Source organism: Pyrus communis, chromosome 9, assembly GCF_963583255.1.
Source record: "Pyrus communis chromosome 9, drPyrComm1.1, whole genome shotgun sequence".
Taxonomy (NCBI): Eukaryota; Viridiplantae; Streptophyta; class Magnoliopsida; order Rosales; family Rosaceae; genus Pyrus; species Pyrus communis.
This window is the reverse complement of record NC_084811.1, coordinates 16,204,273-16,226,655: the sequence shown is the minus strand read 5'-3', so window position 1 is coordinate 16,226,655 and position 22,383 is coordinate 16,204,273.

Here is a 22,383-nt window from a genome sequence, read left to right as displayed (position 1 = left end):
GTCTCCACATGCTTCAATGTATCATTTTCACTTGCCTTACTCGCTCCCCTTTGCAGAAGTGGTCCCTTCTCCGGAAGTGTATCAACCATTGAAGATGACTACTCGAGAGCAACGCTAGGTAAGCAATCAGGAATAGATTCCAGGCAGTTGGCTCCAGATCGGAAGACTGACTCCAAGTGCCGGCTGATTGCTTCTTTTACTTTGCCATGCGAGTAAGAACAAGGACAAAGAAAAAGACAGGGAAAGAGCATGATATGAGATACTTTTGCTTTTGACCTTGATGATATGAGATACCTTTGCTTTTGAAGAAGCGGTGAATGAATCAGCACATGTATTTGTTGTGCTGCTTCCTCCTGGGTCATCTGTACTCCAGGCATCTGGTATCATCTTTGGGGAAGAAGAAAGAATTGAGTATTTCGAAAGGCCTTGCTGGGAGTGCACCCTCAGAGGTAAGGGAGAGTTGGGCATTCTCTTCAGGTTTGCCTTGCCATAAAAGACGAAGGTCGACATATATAGAGAAAATATCAAGTGGTGGTACTGAGTTTTTACCCTTGTCGACAAATGTCTCTTCGATATCTGAACGACGCCTCTTCGATTTCTGAGCAGGCGCCCCTTCGATTTCTGAACGACGCCCCTTTGCTTTCTGAACGACACGTAGTAGTGCGGATGCGGCTCCTTTTGACAAAGCTACACGCGTTTTCTGAAAAGCAGAGAAAGCGTCGCCGAACTTTGCGCTTGTCGGCTAAAAAGGTGTAGTTGCGATGATGGCCTCCACGTGTTTTCAGCTTTGTCAGATATATTTTGACAAAGTTGAACGCGTCTTCTGAAAAGCTGAGAAAGCTTCGCCTAAATTACGCCGGAAAATCTGGCTCTTTGAATCGGTGGACGCGTCGCCTTGGCTTTTTATAGAGCTATCAATCACCCCAACACACACACTCTGAAGAATTCCCAATCTTGAACATCGTCTCCGGCCCTTTGAAATTTTAACTCCATCCCTTCTCTTTGAACACTTTTGAAAAATGGCAAACTCATCGAACCTTAGCTTGGAATTGAGCCTTAGCAGTGATACGGGCGCGCCGCGTCAAGGTAACGTATGGCGCCCTTCTTTCTTTTCTTCTAACGGTCCTCTCACAGGTGAAGACTCCGTGATGCAGGACGCCACAACAGCTACAATAGTAGCTAGGAACCTCCTCACTCCAAAAGATAGTAGGCTGCTGTCAGGACGGTCCGATGAGTTGGCCGTTCAAGAGTCCCTCGCACTTAGTGTTCAGTGTGCGAGCTCTGTGTCTAACATGGGCCTACGCCTGCTTGCTCGGTCCCGCCAAGTGGAATCATTGATGGCAGAGGTGGAAAGTCTTAAGCAGGAAATCAAACAGCTTAAGTACGAGAATAGAAGTTTGCATGTGCTTGCAAATAACTATTCGGCGGGCATGAAGAGGAAGCTTGATGAGCTGCAAGAATCTGAGGGTCGAATTCACAGTGACCGTCAAAGGCTTGCGTCTTATCTCCAGAGGCACCTTTTTCCTGGGTCATCCAGTGCTTGGCCAAGTATTGAAGCCTGGAATGCTCTAGCTCCGATGCCTCCCGCTCCGATGCCTTCCGCTCCGATGCCTCCCGCTTCTATGCCTTCTGCTTCTATGCCTTCCGCTTCTATACCTTCTGCTTCTATGCCTTCCGCTTCTGCGCCTCGTAGTGGGGCTTCACGTAAACAACCTTTGTGAAGCTCCACCTTTCTCCATGTTTAGTATCTTTTTCTTTGTTTTTTTTTTTTTTTTTTTTTTTTTTTTTTTTTTTTTTTTACATAAATAAAATCAAACGGCATGGAATTTATCTTTGAATGGGCGGTGATACTTGAAATGATCCGGTAATAGTTTAAATTCCAGATTGGGTGCCTGAATCATTAATCACATGTTAGTATAAAAGAAAATTGAAATTCGGGGAGGCGGCATACCTGTGTGCTCCAAAATGAACTCCAGAATAAACACCCCTTCGAAAGTTATGACTTGTCCCGTGTCATAAAATCCAACTTCCTTGGGAATTGTGGTTTCAAATATGTCCTCTTTGATGCCTTCTACATCTTCTCCAGCCACTACCTTCTCTTGAATCATTCTTCTTGGTGTACAAAGTCCTTTGAAGAATTCAACACCATCTAAAACTTGCTGTGTTGCACCAAGAATTTGAATAGCATTTTGCACCTTTGGGAAGGCTTCCACGATGTCCTTTTTACTCTCTTCTTGGTTGGGAATCAAAAACCTGCTAGGAAAAGGGACATTGGGTGGAATAACATCAGAATAACATGGAATTGGGACGTCCTTACTGGTGGTGGGTGGTTTAGAGGGCTTAGGGGGCTGCGGCAAGGGTTGTTCTACCCTTGCCGTGTGCATGTCTTCTTCCTCCTCCTCAATTAGCAGCTCTTCATCCACTTCTAGGCTATGTTTGGACATTTTTAGGTCAGCTCCAACCTCCATAGCACTTCCCAAAGTGATAGCATTATGGATTTCAAAATCTTCCTTCGAGTTTTCAATAGTTGAGTTGGAAAGTTCACTTTGCTCTTGAATTTGTTTCATGAACTCCATAATCTGCCCAAATTGCTCGTCCAATTTACCCAACTTCTTGTCTTGATTTTGTTCGTCCTGCGTCAAAGAGGTTAGTAATTGAAAATTTTTATCATTATCCATGGACATACTTGAACTTGATTGGAATTGTTGTGGGGGAGGTTGTGGTGGCTGCATAGGTGTTGTATTGAACTCCTCATATGGTTGCCAATATGCTTCTTGTTGAGCCTCCTTGGCTTGATTTTGTGACCCCTGCGCCAAAGAATTTATTTCATTAAGAATTTGAATATAATCTATTGGCGAACTTGAATTTAATTGAGCATATTGCATATGAAGTTGTGGTGGCTGCATAGGTCTTGAATAGAACTCCTCATATGGTTGCCAATATGCTTCACGTTGAACTTGTTGATCTTCCCACCATATAGAGTTTGAATGATCCCTCCAATCTCTTTGTGGACATTGATTGGCTTGAAATCCTTGCCTATATGAAGCACCAAATGTAGGGACACTCTGCATTGTGGTCCTTTCGGCATACGGCGACAATTTAGAAGTAAGATTTGCCAATTGAGCTTGAATGCTAGCAAAATCCATATCTTACTTCTCTAGTACCTAAAATCAAAGAAAGAGAACTAAATCAAATATCAAAAGTAACAACAAACAAAGAAAACAACACTAAGTTAGAAACTAAAACGAAAACAACTAAACCAAAAAAAAAAAGAAAAGAACCAAGGGATTAATCTAATGCCTATCAAAAGGGAGTATTGGAAGATGTCTTAGTGCAGGTGAATAACTTGATTTTTCCAGTGAATTTATACGTTCTTGAGATGGAAGAAACCACCCATGCTCTATCCTTGCCGCTCCTTCTTGGGAGGCCATTCATGAAGATGGCCCGAACTAAGATTGATGTGTTTAAAGACACTTTAACAACGGAATTTGATGGGGAAGTGATTGATTTTAATATTTCTGAAACCATGAGATTTCCTAATGATGATCACTCATGTTTCTCTATTGATATTCTTGATTCCTTGGCGTAGGCACACCTTGATCAATTACATGAAGATGCACTTGGAACGGTCCTTACGAATGGCATAGAAGTGATGGATCAAGTGGCTGCACCCATAGCAACCCATGGCACAAACATGACTTTTCATGCCGTGCCCTTTGATGATGAAGTGATTGAGACCGTGGCTGCCCTAGAATCCTTGCCACGACTCAATGGTAAGTCCCCTATTCCAATATCAATTCCTATTTCAATTAACAAGTTGCGTCCTTCTATAGAACAACCACCTACCCTTGAGCTTAAACTGTTACCAAGCCACTTGAAGTATGTGTTCTTGGGTGAGCAAGACACATTGCCTGTCATTGTGGCGTCCTCACTCATGGCACAAGAAGAAGAGAAATTGGTGAGGGTTCTCAAAGAGCACAAAACGGCCATTGGGTGGACTTTGGCCGATATCAAGGGCATAAGCCCTACCACATGCATGCACCGAATTCTCATGGAAGAAAGAGCCAAACCATCAAGGGAAGCACAACGCTGACTCAACCCGCCAATGATGGAAGTCGTGAAGAAGGAAATCATCAAACTACTTGATTATGGCGTCATCTATCCTATCTCAGATAGTTGTTGGGTTTCACCGGTCCAAGTAGTTCCAAAGAAGTCTGGAGTCACGGTCGTGAAGAATGAAGAGAATGAACTTGTGCCCACATGCATCCAAACCGGTTGGAGAGTTTGCATTGACTATAGGAAGCTAAATGCCGCAACAAGGAAAGATCACTTTCCCTTGCCATTCATTGATCAAATGCTTGAAAGGTTAGCCGGTCATTCTTTTTATTGCTTTCTTGATGGTTATTCAGGTTATAATCAAATTGTCATAGCTCCGGATGATCAAGAAAAGACCACTTTTACTTTTCCATTTGGTACTTTTGCTTATTGTCGTATGCCATTTGGTTTATGCAATGCATCGGCCACGTTCCAACGATGCATGGTAAGTATATTCTCGGATTATGTTGAGAAAATTATTGAGCTGTTTATGGACGATTTTAGTGTGTTTGGGGACTCATTTGATGATTGTTTGCATAATCTCACTTTAATTTTGAAAAGATCCATGGCAACCAACCTTGTTTTAAATTGGGAAAAGTGTCATTTTATGGTCAAACAAGGCATAGTTTTTATGTCATATCATCTCTGAAAAAGGAATTGAAGTTGATAAGTCTAAAATAGATCTTGTACGTTACTTACTTTCTCCTACTTCGGTGAGAGAGGTTCGTTCTTTTCTTGGCCATGCAGGATTCTATAGGCAATTTATCAAGGATTTTTCCAAGATTGCACAACCCCTATGCCGTCTCCTACAAAAAGAAGTGGCTTTTGAGTTCAATGAGGAGTGTGAGAAGGCATTCAAGCATCTCAAAGACATGCTTACCACGGCACCAATTATCATCTCACCAGATTGGACTTTGCCTTTTAAGCTAATGTGTGATGCATCCGATTATGCAATAGGGGCTGTTTTGGGCCAAAGGATGAACAAGCAACCACATGTCATATATTATGCATCCCAGACCTTGAATGATGCTCAATTAAACTACTCTACCACTGAAAAAGAACTTCTTGCCGTTATGTTTGCTTTAGATAAGTTTCGTTCATATTTACTTATTCACCAAAAAGGAGGCCAAACCAAGGCTAATTCGATGGATGCTTCTTCTCCAAGAGTTTGACATTGAAATTAGAAACAAGAAAGGGAGTGAAAATGAGGTTGCTGACCATCTAAGTCGGTTGGTGTGCAATGAGGACTCCTTACCCATCCAAGAGACATTCCCCGATGAGCAATTGCTGTCCATTAAGGTAAGTGAACCTTGGTATGCCGATTTGGTGAACTTTTTGGTGTCAAAACGTGTTCCAAACACCATAACCAAGCACCAACATGATAAATTTAAGAAAGAGGCACGCTTTTATGTATGGGATGACCCATATTTGTGGAAATTTTGTGCGGATCAGATTGTTTGTCGTTGTGTGCATGATTGTGAATTTAATTCAATTCTAACCTTTTGCCACACTTATGCATGTGGAGGACATTTTGGCACATAACGCACTGCCCTTAAGGTGTTAGAATGTGGTTTTTATTGGCCTAAGGGACCAAATGCCGCAAACACCCATCTTTAATGTCGAAATTTTTGATGTTTGGGGCATTGATTTCATGGGCCCTTTTCCTTCTTTATATGGTTTTACTTATATTGTGCTTGCGGTTGATTATGTCTCAAAATGGGTGGAAGCCAAAGCCACCTGTACTAATGACTCTAGAGTTATTGCAGATTTTATCAAAACTAACATCTTTGCTAGATTTGGGATTCCTAGAGTGCTTACTAGTGATGGAAGGTCTCATTTTTGCAATCGTACGATCGAGGCGTTGCTTAAGAAATATCAAGTCACACATAAGGTTTCAACACCTTATCATCCTCAAACCAATGTCCAAGCCGAGGTGTCTAATAGAGAAATCAAGCAAATCTTGGAGAAAACCGTTAGGCCAACAAGAAAAGATTGGAGCTTGCGTTTGGAGGATGCATTGTGGGCTTATTGCACGGCCTACAAAACACCCATAGGGATGTCACCATTTCGGCTAGTTTATGGCAAACCATGCCATCTCCCCGCAAGGCACATTGGGCAATCAAGACATTCAATATGGACATAGATGGGGCGGGAATTCATAGGAAGCTTCAATTGAATGAACTAAAGGAGATTAGGCTCGAAGCATATGAGAATGCTTGCATTCACAAGGACAAGACCAAGGCTTTCCATGGCAAGATGATCCGAAGCAAAACATTCTCCATAGGTCAAAAAGTTTGCTTTTTAATTCTCGCCTTCGTTTATTTCCTGGTAAGTTACATTCTAAGTGGATTGGGCCATTTGTTGTTACTAATGTTTTTCCATATGGTGCAGTTCAAATCCAAAGCTTGAGGAATGGCCAAGAAGTCAAGGTGAATGGGCATCGTTTGAAGCCATATTATGCAAGTGTTGAAGGGCAGATTGTGGAGGACATTACCCTCTATGTCGTGGGTTCCAATTGATGCTAAGAAGAACGTTCGTCCGGCTGCAAGACGTTAAAGAAAGCGCTTCTTGGGAGGCAACCCATGCATTGAACTAGAGAGGATTTGGGCAATTCAACAATTCATTCCACAAAATCAGATTTGCATTCCTAACTCTCTCTCTTTCTTTAATTGTTTTTTCGTCCTGTTAATTAGTTTATGTTGTTTGTTTGAATGTGAGTCCTTGTTTGAAACATTCAGGACAATGTTTGATTTAAGTGTTGGGGGGTAAACAAGTTGTTTTTGCATGATTTTCGTGGGATTTTATCACCTATCACTTCTAATGTTGTTTCTCACTGTTTTTAGTGTGTTTTGAAGTGTTTTCATATGTGTGGATTAGAAAATCCGAAAATTTACAAAAAAATTGCAAAAGAGATTTGAAAAACCCAAAAAGAGTTGTTTTTGTGCGTTTGTTTGTGTCTTAGGGTACCTTCCAACACAATAATGAGGATTTGGTTTTTAATTGCATGACTATTAAAGAATGTTGTAAACATGGATGGAAGTTTGATTTACACTTTGGTTTATGCTTGGTTATGGTTATAGTTTACGAATTCACATGTAATTACAAAGAGAAAATCAGTTTTTGTAGCATGCTTGAAGGAAGGAACTCAAACTAACGCTACATCCTTGACAGACTTGAGCCTATAACGTTCTTTGGAGAGTATAAATCTGTGATTTCTTGTTTTCTAAAGTCGTTGCATGATCTCATCATTCTTTGCTTGGTTGCTACTTGGAATGCATTTCATTATAGTTCCAAATACTAGAACTCATGCCCATTTCATTCAAAGCATGATATTGATTGCATAACATACAATAAGATGAAGTTGTTTAGTTAAATCAAAGCCAAAAAGCTAACCCTTTTGCATATGCATTGTAGGATTAACCCTTTTGAGCCTATTTAGCCTATTTTCTTTGTTAACCCCATTATCCTCACCTAGCCTAGATTAGGACTTTCCATACCCTTGTTCTTAAAGGATAGTGAAGCATGACTTAGAATGAATTCCTTTCGAGCAACATATTGCTGAAAACAAGTGTGGGGGAAGGTAATAGGGCACGGCAAAGAAGAAAATAAAGAAAAAAATTTGTGGAAAAATAAAAAGAAAATAGAAAGGTGGTGAAAAGAAAGAAAAAGAGTTGAAAAATAAGTGAGAATGAACTCACAAATATTGGTTGTTGAAGAAAAGGTCCAAAAGTTTGAATTTGACCCTAAATGTTGCATGAATCTTCCCTTGTGTTCAAAAGTAAATTTCTGCCATCAAAAGTGAGTTTAAGTGTCAATTTCATTACTTTGCTTCCTATTGCTTTAAGAATCTTTGTTTATCCTTTACCTTTCTTTGTTAGCCAATACTCTTAGCCTCGTTACAACCCTCAACTTCTATCTTGATGTTATGTGTTCAATATGTGGAGTTTGAATGTGGTATGAGCATATGAAATCACTGGTTCTCATTCTAAGTACTAGCATTCCATTCATGAGATCATATACGTGTCATTGTCGTAAATCCAGAAAATGCTTTCTTTGTTATAACATATGTGAGTGTTAGTCTTCATGTTTAAATCAATCTTCTCACATATACCTAGTGTAGGGTGTGTAGTTAGAAAATCTGTGTGAAAATAGAGAGCATTCTAGTGAGGAATTGAGGGAATTCTCTAAGGCATGTTACTACATTCAAAACGTTGTTTTAATTGATTAAATGTGAACTAGTAAGTGGTAGCTATGGTTAAGTGTTTGCTAAAGTGTAAAGAAAGCCAAAAACCATGGGAATGATGTTCTTTAATGTGTCATGTTCATTGGAAATCCCTGAGATACATGTTGGAAGGTTTAGAATGTATTGTGTTTTGTTTGTTAGTTTTATTTGTTTTGTTTTGCTTGAGGACTAGCAAAAGCTAAGTGTGGGGGAATTTGATAGGAGCATATTTAGGTGACTTAGTTAGCTTGTTTTCGTGCATTTATGTTGTTAGTTCAAAGTTATTTTAGTAGTTTAAGCTATTTTCGTGTGTTTATAGGTTCATATGGCTAAGGAAGCAAAAAGGAGCATTTTGGAGCATTTTGGAGAAAAATTGGACTTGGAATGGATAGCATACACTTGGAGCAATGATGCGATAAAAGATAGCACACAAATTAAACCCTCTTTTTGACAATTGTAGTATAGATATAAGTAGGGATCGTTCTAGGCCGGGGATTAGGAGGGATTGCTAATCTAATGAAAACTAACTCAAAGATGTGAAAATAAGGTTTTAAACCACTTACAATAAACTCAAAAGACTCTTAACTAACTTATATGACTCAAACAGATTTTAAAGACTCAAAACAACCAAAAAGACTCAATTTAGACCTTAGGACTTAATTTGGACGAAAATACAATTAGTTTTGACTCAAAAGACTCTAAAACACACTTTTGGACAGATTTGGACAAGTGAGAAAAGGGGATTTGATTTTGGACGAAATTAAAAGAAAACAAGTAACTTAAAACTTAAAACAGATTTTTGGACGAATTTAAGTAAAACCAATGGATGATGAACTAGCCAAGGGATACTTCTCCACACATGATACATTCAAACATAAGTTGATTTCCAGTTGCTTTTCCAATAAACCATGAACCTCAATACCCCAGATTAACCGTGACATCACTAATTAACCCTCAGATTTCCCTTAAGTTATTGGATTGGATGACATCATACGACAACCCAAAGCATTCTTCAAAAGTCCCCTACATGACATCATAATAGAGATACAATCAAAGATCATTACGTTCAATGGAAATCATAAGTATTGACAAAGCACTTGTAACTATGACATCATGCACTACTACAAAATATGACTTTCATGACACTTGGTAAATTTTTTAATGACATTCTTTTACTGAAAATGTCATTAAAATGATATTATGACGCAACTTAAAAAAAAGAAAAAGAAAAATGGGAAATAAAAAACAAGTTATTGAAGAAGCTACGAAAGAAAAAGAAAAAAAGGAGACGTGAGTGAAAAACATAAACGTGGTGTTCATCATTGTCACTCAGTGTGAATTCCCCACTTTCTCATTAACCTCTTACAACTACGCCGACTGCCAAATTCAGTTCTCCCTCTCCAGCATCCAAACGCATTCTCTCTCTCTCCCCTCTTGTCGTCAAGGTCCGTCCCCTCACTTCCATTGTCTGTAAATCTTTATCTTTCAGGTTTTCTTGTTCAATTGTTCGCACTTTCTTTTTATGAAACCCTAAATTAGTGTAGTGGCTTTGATCTGTTCAAACATGGAGTAGAAAATGCACTCAAATTTACAAATTTAAATTGTGGAGTAGGAAGGCACCTGTCAATTGTCAGAAATCAGTAGAAAATATGCGCTTATGTTTATCCCTCTCCCTCCTCCAAAGAAAGGTCCACCAATCTTTCAATCTCGGATTAATTTTGTTTACTATCATAAGGTCTGTGCTTGCTTGGCATTCTATTTTGCTACGTTTGTCTCTCTCTCTCTCTCTCTCTCTCTCTCTCTCTCTATATATATATATATATATATATATGTGTGTGTGTGTGTGTGTGTGTGTGTATGTATACTGGTGTGCTTTTATGAACTAAGAAAGTGACTTCAAATGGTAATGCAGCATTCCATCAAGCAAGAAGTCCATTCAGGTTCGTGTTGTACTTCTCATTCGTTTCTCTTAATTTAGGGCCTCAGATGAATATGAGCAGATATTATAGATGACAAAAGTGAACTAACCAAATAAAAATTAGAGTGAACGAACAGAAAAGTTATATTCTACATTAATCAGAATATCATGCTTGATTATATATATATTTTTTTGGATGGTGATTGAAATATGACCACAAATTAGTATGTGGAATCAGTAACTAGCTTCAATTAGGCTGCTTTTTTGGGATTATTTTTCTTTTCAATTGTGGGTTTTTTATCGTTATTGTTCAATTTATTGGAAGTTAGAAAAACTCATGTCTTGCTTTTGCAAGATATAATGAGTTTGATTAGTAGTGAATCTAGTGATTACCTTTGATTTTGATGCTATTAGTTTGTTGGTTCTTTTATGATTGCATGTATTTCCCCTTATGGTCTTTCATTCATGTTTTATGGTTCTCCATCATGTGTTTTTGTATCAACTCTAGAATGTAGACTCTAAACACGATAGCACCTCAATCCAGTAAGATTGGGTATTAAATATAATTGTGAGAAGACATTTATTGGATGAGTTCTTTGAAGTTATAAATCTATAGCCTTCAATTATGAAATAAGTGGAAAATGAATTTAAGGATAGCAGTAGATTATTCAGTACATTTGATACATATTACATGCATTCAGAATCCAAGATAACTGAAGAAGTGGAACCATACTATGGTTGCATCTTTCTAACTTATGTCATTTTTATGTAGCTTCTTCCTTGCTTTCAGATTTAGGATTTAACTTCCATGCTTTGAAAGAAGAGGAATGGATTGGTATTGAGGAAAAGGGGTTTGATTGGTTCAATAGTTTTGTTTGTTTATTTGGGAGTTCATGTTTGGTTGCCGAAGATTTGATGAATTTTTGCGTTTGTTTGTGGTTTGGTGGTAGTCATTGTTGAATGGATATGGGGAACACGTAGATGGTGACTATGATTCCCTCACAGCATTGGTATTGTGGAAACTGGTGTAAGTTAGTATAGAATATTGTTTTGTTGTGTCAAATTTGTTCGTATGGGTATGAAGTTTCCTGTCTGATTATATTTTGGATTAGCCGAATGACAACTGAGACCGGGCAAATTTGCTCATCAAAAAGCTGGGGAACGGTTTTTGTAAATGGGAACAATAACCAAATTGGTATCTCACTTTTCTCTCTATGTTTCTAATAAATTCTTCAGTTGCTTTGTGTTTTCTTCCTATTGTGTATAAAAACTTAATTATGCATGCCCATGCTCTTTATTTTGGGTTCAAGTTGCTATATTGGTATCTCACTACTATTTGTTTATGCGTTATGTAGTTCATAATACGAAAGAAACAATTTTGAAGTGGTTCTCTTTTTTCTTTTCATTGAAATTCTTGTTTTCCTTTTCAGGTAATATGACATCACTAATAATGCCAGCAGCTACCTTGGGAGCAGTGGGTTATGGTTACATGTGGTGGAAGGTGTGCAGATTATGTTCTTTGTGGGTAATTTATAGTTCAAGCAAATTAATTTACAGCTAATGGTGATTTTTTTTAAAGTATTATCGCCTTCTTATTAATTAATGACTAAAATTAGTTTTTGTCGTCACATGTTTCATTTGGTTGTGATTTGTTGCAGTTCAAAGAAAAAGCTACTTACACTCAATAGGAAATTTATGCATTAAGAATAGAGTGGGCTGAGTATGTTGATGACTTCATCCCAATAGATAAAACACTAGACTAGCTAGCTTGTGAAATTTTAAATTCAGTGGTTTTATTTTAGTAGAAAATCTCTACACATTTTATTAAATGTGTTGATTGTGAGATTGTTTTTTGTAAACTTGGGTTTACAAATTTATGAAGCAATATTGGTTTATTTAAGGTAAATATCTTGCTTTTTGGATGAATTATGTAGGTCTTGCTTTCAAATTAAAAATATATTAGATATGTCATCAAACATATTTCAGGACATGTATTAAACGGCTTATGACACACTTTTTGTGTCGTTTCTAATATTCAATGACACTGCAAATGGTTTCAGTGCTGTAGTCATAATTAGTGTACCACGACACTCATTTCTATGTTTATGACACATATTCCGCGTCTCAAATTGAAATAAATGACATGCTTTTTTAATTCAATGACGCTTGTTAGGCGTCTCTAGCAACTATACATGACACTGTGCATACGTCATGTTTAGTATACCATGTCGCTTGATAGGAGCATATTTATGCGACTTAAATGGCTTGTTCTCGTGCATTTACGTTATGTTTCTCTAGTTATTTTAGTCCTTTATGCTTCTTTTGTGTGTTTTCAGGTTCTAAGGGCAAGGTATGCAAAAGGATGCCTTTTGGAGCCTTTTGAAGCAAATTAGAGATTGGAATGGATATCATATGCTTGGAGCCAAGAGGATGGACAAAATTAAAGACTTGAAGTATGAATGTTAAATCCTAAAAGACCTCATGTTTAAGCATCATTGAAGACTCCTACGCATTTTAGAACACAAAAACAACATTCCTTGCAACCTTAGGACATTGTCGTGTGTTTCCTTGTGTCTCCCTTCCTTGCCATGCAAGGAAGGGCTTTGTTCCCTATTTTAAACATTTAAAGCATTCACTTATCATATCATTCACTTATCAAACCAATCACTTATCACTTCCATTCACTTATCACTCACCACATATCATTCATTTATCACTTAACATATCACTCATTTATCACTTAGCATATCATTCATTTATCAATTATCAAACCATTCACTTATCACTCACCACATATCATTCATTTATCACTTATCACAACAACAACCTAAAACACATGCACATGCACCACTAATCCCTTCACTTTCATGCCATCATTTCTCACCATCCCCCCTTGCCGTGGCCTTCACTCACATTTCCAGCTTTCCACCTTGCATTTCCACATGCATTCACTTCATCATTACACACCACTCATTCTCTAATTCACATGCCTTCATTCATTCTTTATTCCACTTACACTCATCATCACACACCTTAGCAATCAACACATGCAATCACATGCATCACAACCACAAAGAACCATCCCCAAAACACTTTGCCGTGAGTTCCCACTCCCATTTCCAGCTTTCCATAACTTTTCCTAGTTGTTTTATTACATACATTCCCCCTTCATTATTCCAAACACATGCACCCATAATCATTCATCCCCTCCTAGCTGCAATATTCCCTCTTTTGTTCCCCCATTTCACCTATAAATAAGCATCCAACACTCCTCAAAATTCACTCACTCTTCCATACACATTTTCAGTTACAAACACTTCCATCTTCTCCCTAGCCGTGAGTCTCTTCATTTTCTGCATATTTTCTCTTCATTCTTCCATCTCCAACCACTCCCTACTCCATTCCACATACACCTAAAGCCCTTAAGCTCACCTTAGACCTTGTGCTACAACAACGAGGAAGAAAAGAGTGCTTAAACGTTCATACAATTCAAGTTTGAGTTGCTGGAATGTTTAGGTGTTTCTTTGAATTCAAAGTTTAAATTTAATTCTCTTTGTTTTGTACGTATGAGAAGGGAAGAGAAGAGTGCCTAAACGTTCATACAATTCACGTTTGAGTTGTTGGAATGTTTAGGTGTTTCTTTGATTTCAAAGTTATGAGGAACTAAACCCCCTTTAGCTAGGGGGTGATTCGAAACTATGTTTATATTTGCAATTTGAATTGATTACGTTTGGTTGGAATTTCATAAGTTGTGGATTCAATTCGTTTAACTGTTTGATTGATAACTTATTTATGTATGTTCATTGAAATTGCAAGCTTAATTTTCATACATAAATATGACGCTAGAATATAAGTGAATTTCACCTAATCGCTATGAACTTATATTCACAAGTAGTGGAGGTTGTTTATAAACAATCGCGTTAAACGAATTCTTGGCATAAGTTTCATGCGTATTCCATAGTAACGAATGCCTCGTCGATGTTTATGATTTCCGTTGAACTTAATGATCTTTGTTGAATGTCTCTATCATGCGTATTCCATAGTTAGGGACTTTGATTAAGAATAATTTGGTTGTAATGCGTATTCCATTCAATCCAACGAATTTAGGGAAATCTGAAAGTTAATCTAAGCGGATCTAATTAACTTGGAGCATTGAGTTTCACAACTTATCGAAAGACCAACTGAGAATCAATTTTGTTTTGCAAGTGTAACATGTGTGGAGAAGAACCCCTTGGCTATTCCATCATCCATATTTTTATCACATTCATATTTACATTTTGCCTTTAATTATATTCTGTCTTTTTAATTTAATATCGTCCAACCACAATTCCCCCCCTATTTTGTTAAGTCTTAATCATTCGTATTTGTTTTATTTTTGTATCTTTAAGCTTTTGGAGTCATAAACAATTGCAAATTCGTCTAAATCAAGTTCTAGCTTCTATTTGAGTCAATTTGATTGTTTTAGATAATTTGAGTTTTTCAAAGCCTTTCTGAGTCATAGTAGTCTTGTTAAGAGTATTTTAATTTAGTTTTTATGTTTTTAAGTCAATTTAGAAGGTTTTAGCAAGCCCTCCTAATCCCCGGTCTAGAACGATCCCTCACTTATCCATTCTACTACAATTGTCAAACGAGGGTTTAATTTGAGTGTCAAGTAAATCTCGCATCAAATTTTGGCGCCGTTGCCGGGGATTAGCAACTTTGCTAATCCTTTGTCTTTATTTTTATATTTTTTTTTTCGTGCATTCTTATTTCAAATTCTTAGTTTGTTTGTTTCCTTGTTTTTTTTTAGGTACTGTGTATGACTCGTAGCTCTCGGCCTATTATAGAGAACATCTCCGACTTTGACGGTGATTTTGAACGCACTTTGAGGAGAACGAGGAGTCAACAAGAGCCACCACAACCTCCACCACAACCTGGGCTTGAAGAAGACGAAGTAGGTGTAGAAGAAAAGCCCACGGATCAGATTTTTGAAGAAGAACAAGCCATGGCAGCAGATAATAGAACCATCAAGGAGCTTTCGGCCTCGGGTTTGGATAATGCATTGCCTCTTTGTATCCAATACCCCACGGCTGCAGAGGGGAAGACTGAGGAATTTGAACTCAAATCCAGTTTGTTACACCATATTCCGAAGTTCCATGGCTTGTCTATGGAAGACCCCAACAAACACTTGAAAGAGTTCGAGGTGGTTTGTTCGAGCATGACCCCCGTCAATGTGGATGGGAGTATATTGAAGATGAAGGCCTTTCCATTTTCACTTATGGACAAGGCCAAAGATTGGCTCTACGAACTAGCCCCGGGAACTGTGACTTCGTGGGAGAGTATGAAGCGTGCTTTCTTGGAGAAATTCTTCCCTACTTCGAGAGTGATTCTCCTACGGAAGAAAATTAGTGGTATTCAACAGAATCATGGTGAGACATTCCCGGCTTATTATGAGCGCTTCAAGGGCCTTGTAGCTTCATGTCCTCAACATCAAATGAAGGAGGAACTTCTCCTTCAATATTTCTATGAGGGCCTCCTTCCTATCGAACGTCAAATGGTTGATGCATCAGCGGGAGGAGCATTGGTGGACAAAACACCAAGGGATGCCAAGATTCTCATAGCCAACCGAGCGCTCAACGCTCAACAATATGAAGGAGTGGGCCAAAGGGAACCCCCACGGCAACAAAGTGTAAATGAGGTGAGTGCTATTTCTGAAATTCAATCACAACTTGCTAATCTTACTTCTCTTGTTTCTCAGGTTGTGATTGGTCCAAAAGCACAAGAACACCAAGTTTGTGGCGTGTGCTCAATTCAAGGGCATCCATCCGACAAGTGCCCTCAACTAATCGAGAATGGTGGGTGGGAATCTGCCAATGCAATTGGTTTCCAAGGACAAAATCAAAACAACCCATACTCGAACACTTACAATGCCGGATGGAGGGACCATCCAAACTTCAAATGGAGGGAGCCACAACAAGCTGCCCAACAAGGAGGATTTAGGCCAAACCCCCCTGGTTTTTATTCCAAGCCGTATGCACCCCAACAACCTTCGACATCATCTCATTCAGGTACGTCCTTGGAAAGTGATCAAGCTATGCAATTACTAACCTCTATTTCGCAGGGGTTGCAAAATCAAAACAACCGGATAGCAAATAACGAGAAGGAGATGACGGATATGAAGAAACAAATAGGGCAGATTTCTGAGTTCCTTGGACAGATTAGAGAGCAAGGAAAGCTTCCTAGTTCAACCACAGTCAATCCAAAGGGAGGATTCGAATCCGCCAAGGCCATCACCCTAAGGGGTGGAAAAGAAGTTGGGACCGAGCCAAACAATCCCAAATCTGCCCAGAAAGTAGATGAAGAGACGACACAACCTGAGGCAGATCACCCTAACTCGGCCAAATCAGGTAATTTAAGTTCAAATTCATGTACTTCACGTCCTAATCTGCCCAATGTACATTTTCCTCGCAGGTTCATGCAAGAAAACAAGGAAGAAAGCGAGAAGGACATTCTTGAAACGTTCCGGAAAGTGCAAGTGAACATACCGCTTCTCGATGCAATCAAACAGGTTCCAAAGTATGCTAAATTCCTCAAGGACCTATGCAATACAAAGAGAAGAAGGGCAAACAAACAGGTAGTGAAGGTAAGCGAGAATGTGTCCGCTGTTTTGCAACGTAAACTGCCTACCAAGTGCAAAGACCCCGGTAGTTTCACGATTCCTTGTGTAATTGGACATAATCGTTTTGAACATGCCATGCTTGATTTAGGTGCATCCATAAATGTCATGCCTTATTCTATTTATGCATCTATGAATTTGGGTGAATTAAAACAAGATGGTGTAATTATACAATTGGCTGATCGTTCTAACGCGTATCCAAAAGGAGTTTTGGAGGATGTGCTTGTGCAGGTGAACCATTTAATTTTTCCGGCTGATTTCTACGTCCTAGACATGGAGGATTCAGCCCATTCTACATCTTTGCCGATTCTCCTTGGTAGGCCATTCATGAAGACGGCCCGAACGAAGATTGATGTATACAAAGGCACCTTGACAATGGAATTCGATGGGGAAGTGATTGATTTTAATATTTCTGAAACTATGAGATATCCCGTTGATGACCATTCTTGTTTTTCCATTGATGTTATCGATTCTTTGGCGCAGGTATACCTTGAAGAATTGAACGAGGACGCCCTGGAAACAACCATCACTAAGGCCATAGAGCGCAAAAATGAAGGATTTGGGCCAATGCAAGGCCACGGCAAGGAGGAGGAATTCTTTGCAATGGGTTCTAGTGAAGAAATAATTGAGGTTGTGGCAGCCCTTGAGTCATTGCCACAACAATATGGTAAGGTTCCACTCTCACTTTCAAATTCAGTTTCCACTAAGATGCTACCTTCTATTGTTCAGGCACCATCGCTTGAACTTAAGCCGTTGCCGGACCATTTGAAGTATGTGTTTTTGGGAAAAGGCGAAACATTGCCCGTCATCATTTCATCAAGTCTCACGACAATGGAGGAGGAGAAGCTTGTGAGGGTGCTGCGAGAGCACAAAACGGCCATAGGGTGGACTTTGGCCGACATTAAAGGAATAAGCCCTACCACATGCATGCACCGTATACTTCTTGAGGAGGGGGCTAAACCAACTCGAGAGGCTCAACGCCGTCTCAACCCTCCGATGATGGAAGTGGTGAAGAAGGAAATAATCAAACTTTTGGATTGCGGAGTGATCTACCCTATCTCCGATAGCCGTTGGGTCTCTCCAGTTCAAGTCGTTCCCAAGAAGTCCGGAGTAACTGTTATCAAGAATGATGAGAATGAGCTCGTGCCTACACGCATTCAGACTGGATGGCGAGTATGTATCGATTACCGGAAGCTAAATGCCATGACTAGGAAAGATCACTTTCCTTTGCCATTCTTCGACCATATGCTCGAAAGGTTAGCCGGTCATGCTTTTTACTGTTTTCTTGATGGATACTCTGGATATAACCAAATTGTGATAGCCCCGGATGATCAAGAGAAGACCACATTCACATGTCCCTTTGGAACATTTGCTTATCGTCGCATGCCATTTGGCTTATGCAACGCACCGACCACTTTCCAAAGGTGTATGGTAAGTATATTTTCCGATTTTGTTGAAAAGATCATTGAGGTTTTCATGGATGATTTCAGTGTATTTGGGAGTTCATTTGATAATTGCTTGGATAATCTGACCTTAATTTTGAAACGATGTGTTGAAACTAACCTTGTCTTGAATTGGGAGAAATGTCACTTTATGGTGAAACAAGGTATAGTTTTAGGACATATTGTTTCAGAAAAAGGAATTGAAGTAGATAAATCAAAAATAGACCTTGTACGTCACTTACCCTCTCCTACTTCGGTTAGAGAGGTACGTTCGTTTCTTGGCCATGCAGGGTTCTATAGGCGTTTTATCAAGGACTTCTCCAAGATGTCCAACCCTCTTTGCCGATTGCTTCAAAAAGATGTGCCATTCAAGTTTGATGAAGAGTGTAATTCGGCATTTAACCAACTCAAGGAGAAGCTAGTCTCCGCCCCCATTATTGTACCTCCAGATTGGAGCCTTCCGTTCGAGCTCATGTGCGATGCATCCGACTATGCATTAGGAGCTGTTCTAGGACAAAGAAGAGACAAGCGGCCGCATGTCATATACTATGCCTCTCGGACTCTCAATGATGCCCAATTGAACTACTCCACGACGGAAAAAGAACTTCTAGCTGTGGTTTTTGCTTTAGATAAATTCTGTTCATATTTAATTGGTACTAAAGTAATCGTTTATTCTGATCATGCAGCTTTGAGGTACTTGCTCACGAAAAAGAAAGCAAAGCCGAGGCTTATCCGTTGGATTCTTCTTCTTCAAGAATTTGATATTGAAATCCGGGATAAGAAAGGAAGCGAGAATGTAGTGGCTGACCATTTAAGCCGAATGATCCACGAGGAGCATGAACATGCCGTACCTATCCCTGAAACTTTTCCCGATGAGCAGCTGCTTTCCATTGAGGTAAGTGAACCATGGTATGCAGATTTAGTGAATTACTTGGTGGCTAAACAAATTCCAAATGAACTAAACAAGCACCAACGTGATAAGCTTAAAAATGATGCACGTTTCTATGTTTGGGATGACCCTTATTTGTGGAAGTATTGCTCAGATCAAATTATACGTAGATGTGTGCATGATTCTGAATTTCACTCAATTCTAAGCTTTTGTCACACATATGCATGTGGTGGTCATTTTGGCACACAACGCACTGCCCTCAAGGTTTTAGAGTGTGGTTTTTATTGGCCGACTATATTTAGGGATGCTAGAACCTTTTGTATGTCTTGTGATCGTTGCCAACGAATGGGTAACATAGGTACCAAGGACCAAATGCCGCAAACCCCTGTCTTTAATGTTGAAATTTTTGATGTTTGGGGCATTGATTTCATGGGCCCTTTCCCTCCATCTTATGGTTTCACTTATATCTTGCTTGCCGTTGATTATGTTTCTAAATGGGTGGAAGCAAAAGCCACCCGTACTAACGATTCTAAGGTGGTTGCAGATTTCGTGAAAACTAACATTTTTGCTAGGTTTGGAATGCCGAGAGTAATCATAAGTGATGGAGGGTCTCACTTTTGCAATCGGACCATTGAGGCGTTGCTAAGAAAGTACCATGTCAACCATAAGGTCTCCACACCTTACCATCCTCAAACAAATGGCCAAGCCGAGGTGTCTAACCGAGAAATCAAACAAATTTTGGAGAAGACCGTTGGACCAACAAGGAGGGATTGGAGCTTACGTTTAGATGATGCACTGTGGGCATATCGTACGGCATACAAAACACCCATTGGGATGTCACCTTTTCGGCTCGTCTATGGTAAGCCATGTCATTTGCCCGTAGAGTTAGAGCACAAGGCACATTGGGCCGTGAAGATTTTCAACATGGACATAGATGCAGCGGGAGTTCATAGGAAGCTCCAATTGAATGAACTTGAGGAGATTCGGAATGAAGCCTATGAGAATGCCCGGATGTACAAAGCCAAGACCAAAGCATTCCATGATAAAATGATTCGAACCAAGACCTTCACAGTTGGGCAGAAAGTGTTACTTTTCAACTCTCGCCTACGTTTGTTTCCTGGTAAGTTGCGTTCTAAATGGATTGGCCCGTTTGTTGTTACTAATGTTTTCCCTCATGGTGCAGTGCAAATCAAAAGTTCAAGGACGCAACAAGAATTCAAAGTGAATGGGCATCGATTGAAGTCCTACTACGAGATGTTTGAGGAGCATGTCGTGGAAGAGGTACCCCTCCATGCCGTGGAACCTAGTCAAGCTTAAACGGAGGTACCGTCCGGCTGCAAGACGTAAAAGAAAGCGCTTCGTGGGAGGCAACCCATGCATCCGAATAGAGAAGAACTTGGAAACGCCTTTAAGAGACTTATTTTTATTCCTTTCTTTTTCTTTACTGCCTTTACTTTGCTTTCTTTCTCGTATTTGTTTATTTGCTTGCTCTGTTGTGACTTTCTGCTTAAAACATTGAGGACAAAGTTTGATTTAAGTGTGGGGGGGTAAACAATTTGTATTTGCATGAATTTCGTGGGATTTATTCGCCTTTCACTTAGAATGTTGTTTCTTGCTGTTTTAAGCGTTTTTAGAGTGTTTTAGTGTGTTTTATAGTGTCTTGGTATAAAACTCCGAAAATTTGATAAAAATAAAAAAAAATAAAAAAAATAAAAAAAAAACTCTTCTCTTTGTTGCTATTTCGTTTCTGCCTTGTTAGGTTGTTTAGTTGTTATTGTTTGTTTGTTTATTAATTGTGTGAGTCTATGATTGTAACATTGAGAAAATGTTTGATTTATTGATAGGCACTGCTAAACAAAGAAAGATGGTGCTTCACAAAGGTTGTTTGCTTGAGGCCCCACTACGTGGCTTTACTCTTGAAGCGGAAGGCGTAGGAACAGAAGGCATCGGAGCGGAAGGCGTAGGAACAGAAGGCATCGGAGCGGGAGGCATCGAAGATAGAGCATTCCAGGCTTCAATACTTGGCCAAGCGCTGGATGAGCCAGGAAAAAGGTGCCTCTGGAGGAAAGACGAGAACCTTTGACGGTCACTGTGAATCCGACCTTCAGACTCTTGCAGCTCATCAAGCTTCCTCTTCATGCCCGTCGAATAGTTGTTTGCAAGCACGTGCAAACTTCTATTCTCATACTTCAGCTGCTGGATCTCCTGCTTGAGACTTTCCACCTCTGCCATCAATGATTCCACCTGACGGGAGCGGGCAAGCAGGCGTTGGCCCATGTTGGACACAGAACTCGCACACTGAACACTAAGTGCGAGGGACTCTTGAACGACCAACTCATCGGACCGTCCTGACAGCAGCCTACTATCTTTTGGAGTGAGGAGGTTCCTAGCTACTATTGTAGTTGTTGTGGCGTCCTGCATCACGGAGTCTTCACCTGTGAGAGGACCGTTAGAAGAAAAGAAAGAAGGGCGCCATACGTTACCTTGACGCGGCGCGCCCGTATCACTGCTAAGGCTCAATTCCAAGCTAAGGTTCGATGAGTTTGCCATTTTTTTTAAAAGTGTTCAAAGAGAAGGGATGGAGTTAAATTTCAAAGGGCCGGAGTCGATTTTCAAGAATGGGAAATCTGCAGAGTGTGTTTGTTGTGGTGATCGATAGCTCAATAAAAAAGCCAAGGCGACGCGTCCACCAATTCAAAAAAAAAAAAAAAAAAAAAAGCCGGAATCTCCGCCGTAATTTAGGCGACGCTTTCTCGGCTTTTCAGAAGGCGCGTTCAACTTTGTCAAAAGATTTCTTCTTTTCAGACAACACGTGGAGACCATCATCACAACTACACATCTTTAGCCGACAAGCGAAAAATTTAGGCGACGCTTTCTCGGCTTTTCAGAAGACGCGTGCAGCTTTGTCAAAAGGAGCCGCATCTGCACTACCACGTGTCGTTCAGAAAGCGAAGGGGCGTCGTTCAGAATCGAAGAGGCGTGTTCAGAAATCGAAGAGGCGTGTTCAGAGATCGAAGAGGCGCCATTATTTCAAAAAGCCAGATTTGCGGGATCAAAACGTTTGTCGACAAAGGTAAAAAGTACCACCACTTGATATTATCTCTATATATGTCGACCTTCGTCTTTTATGGCAGGGCAAACCTGAAGAAAAATGCCCAACTC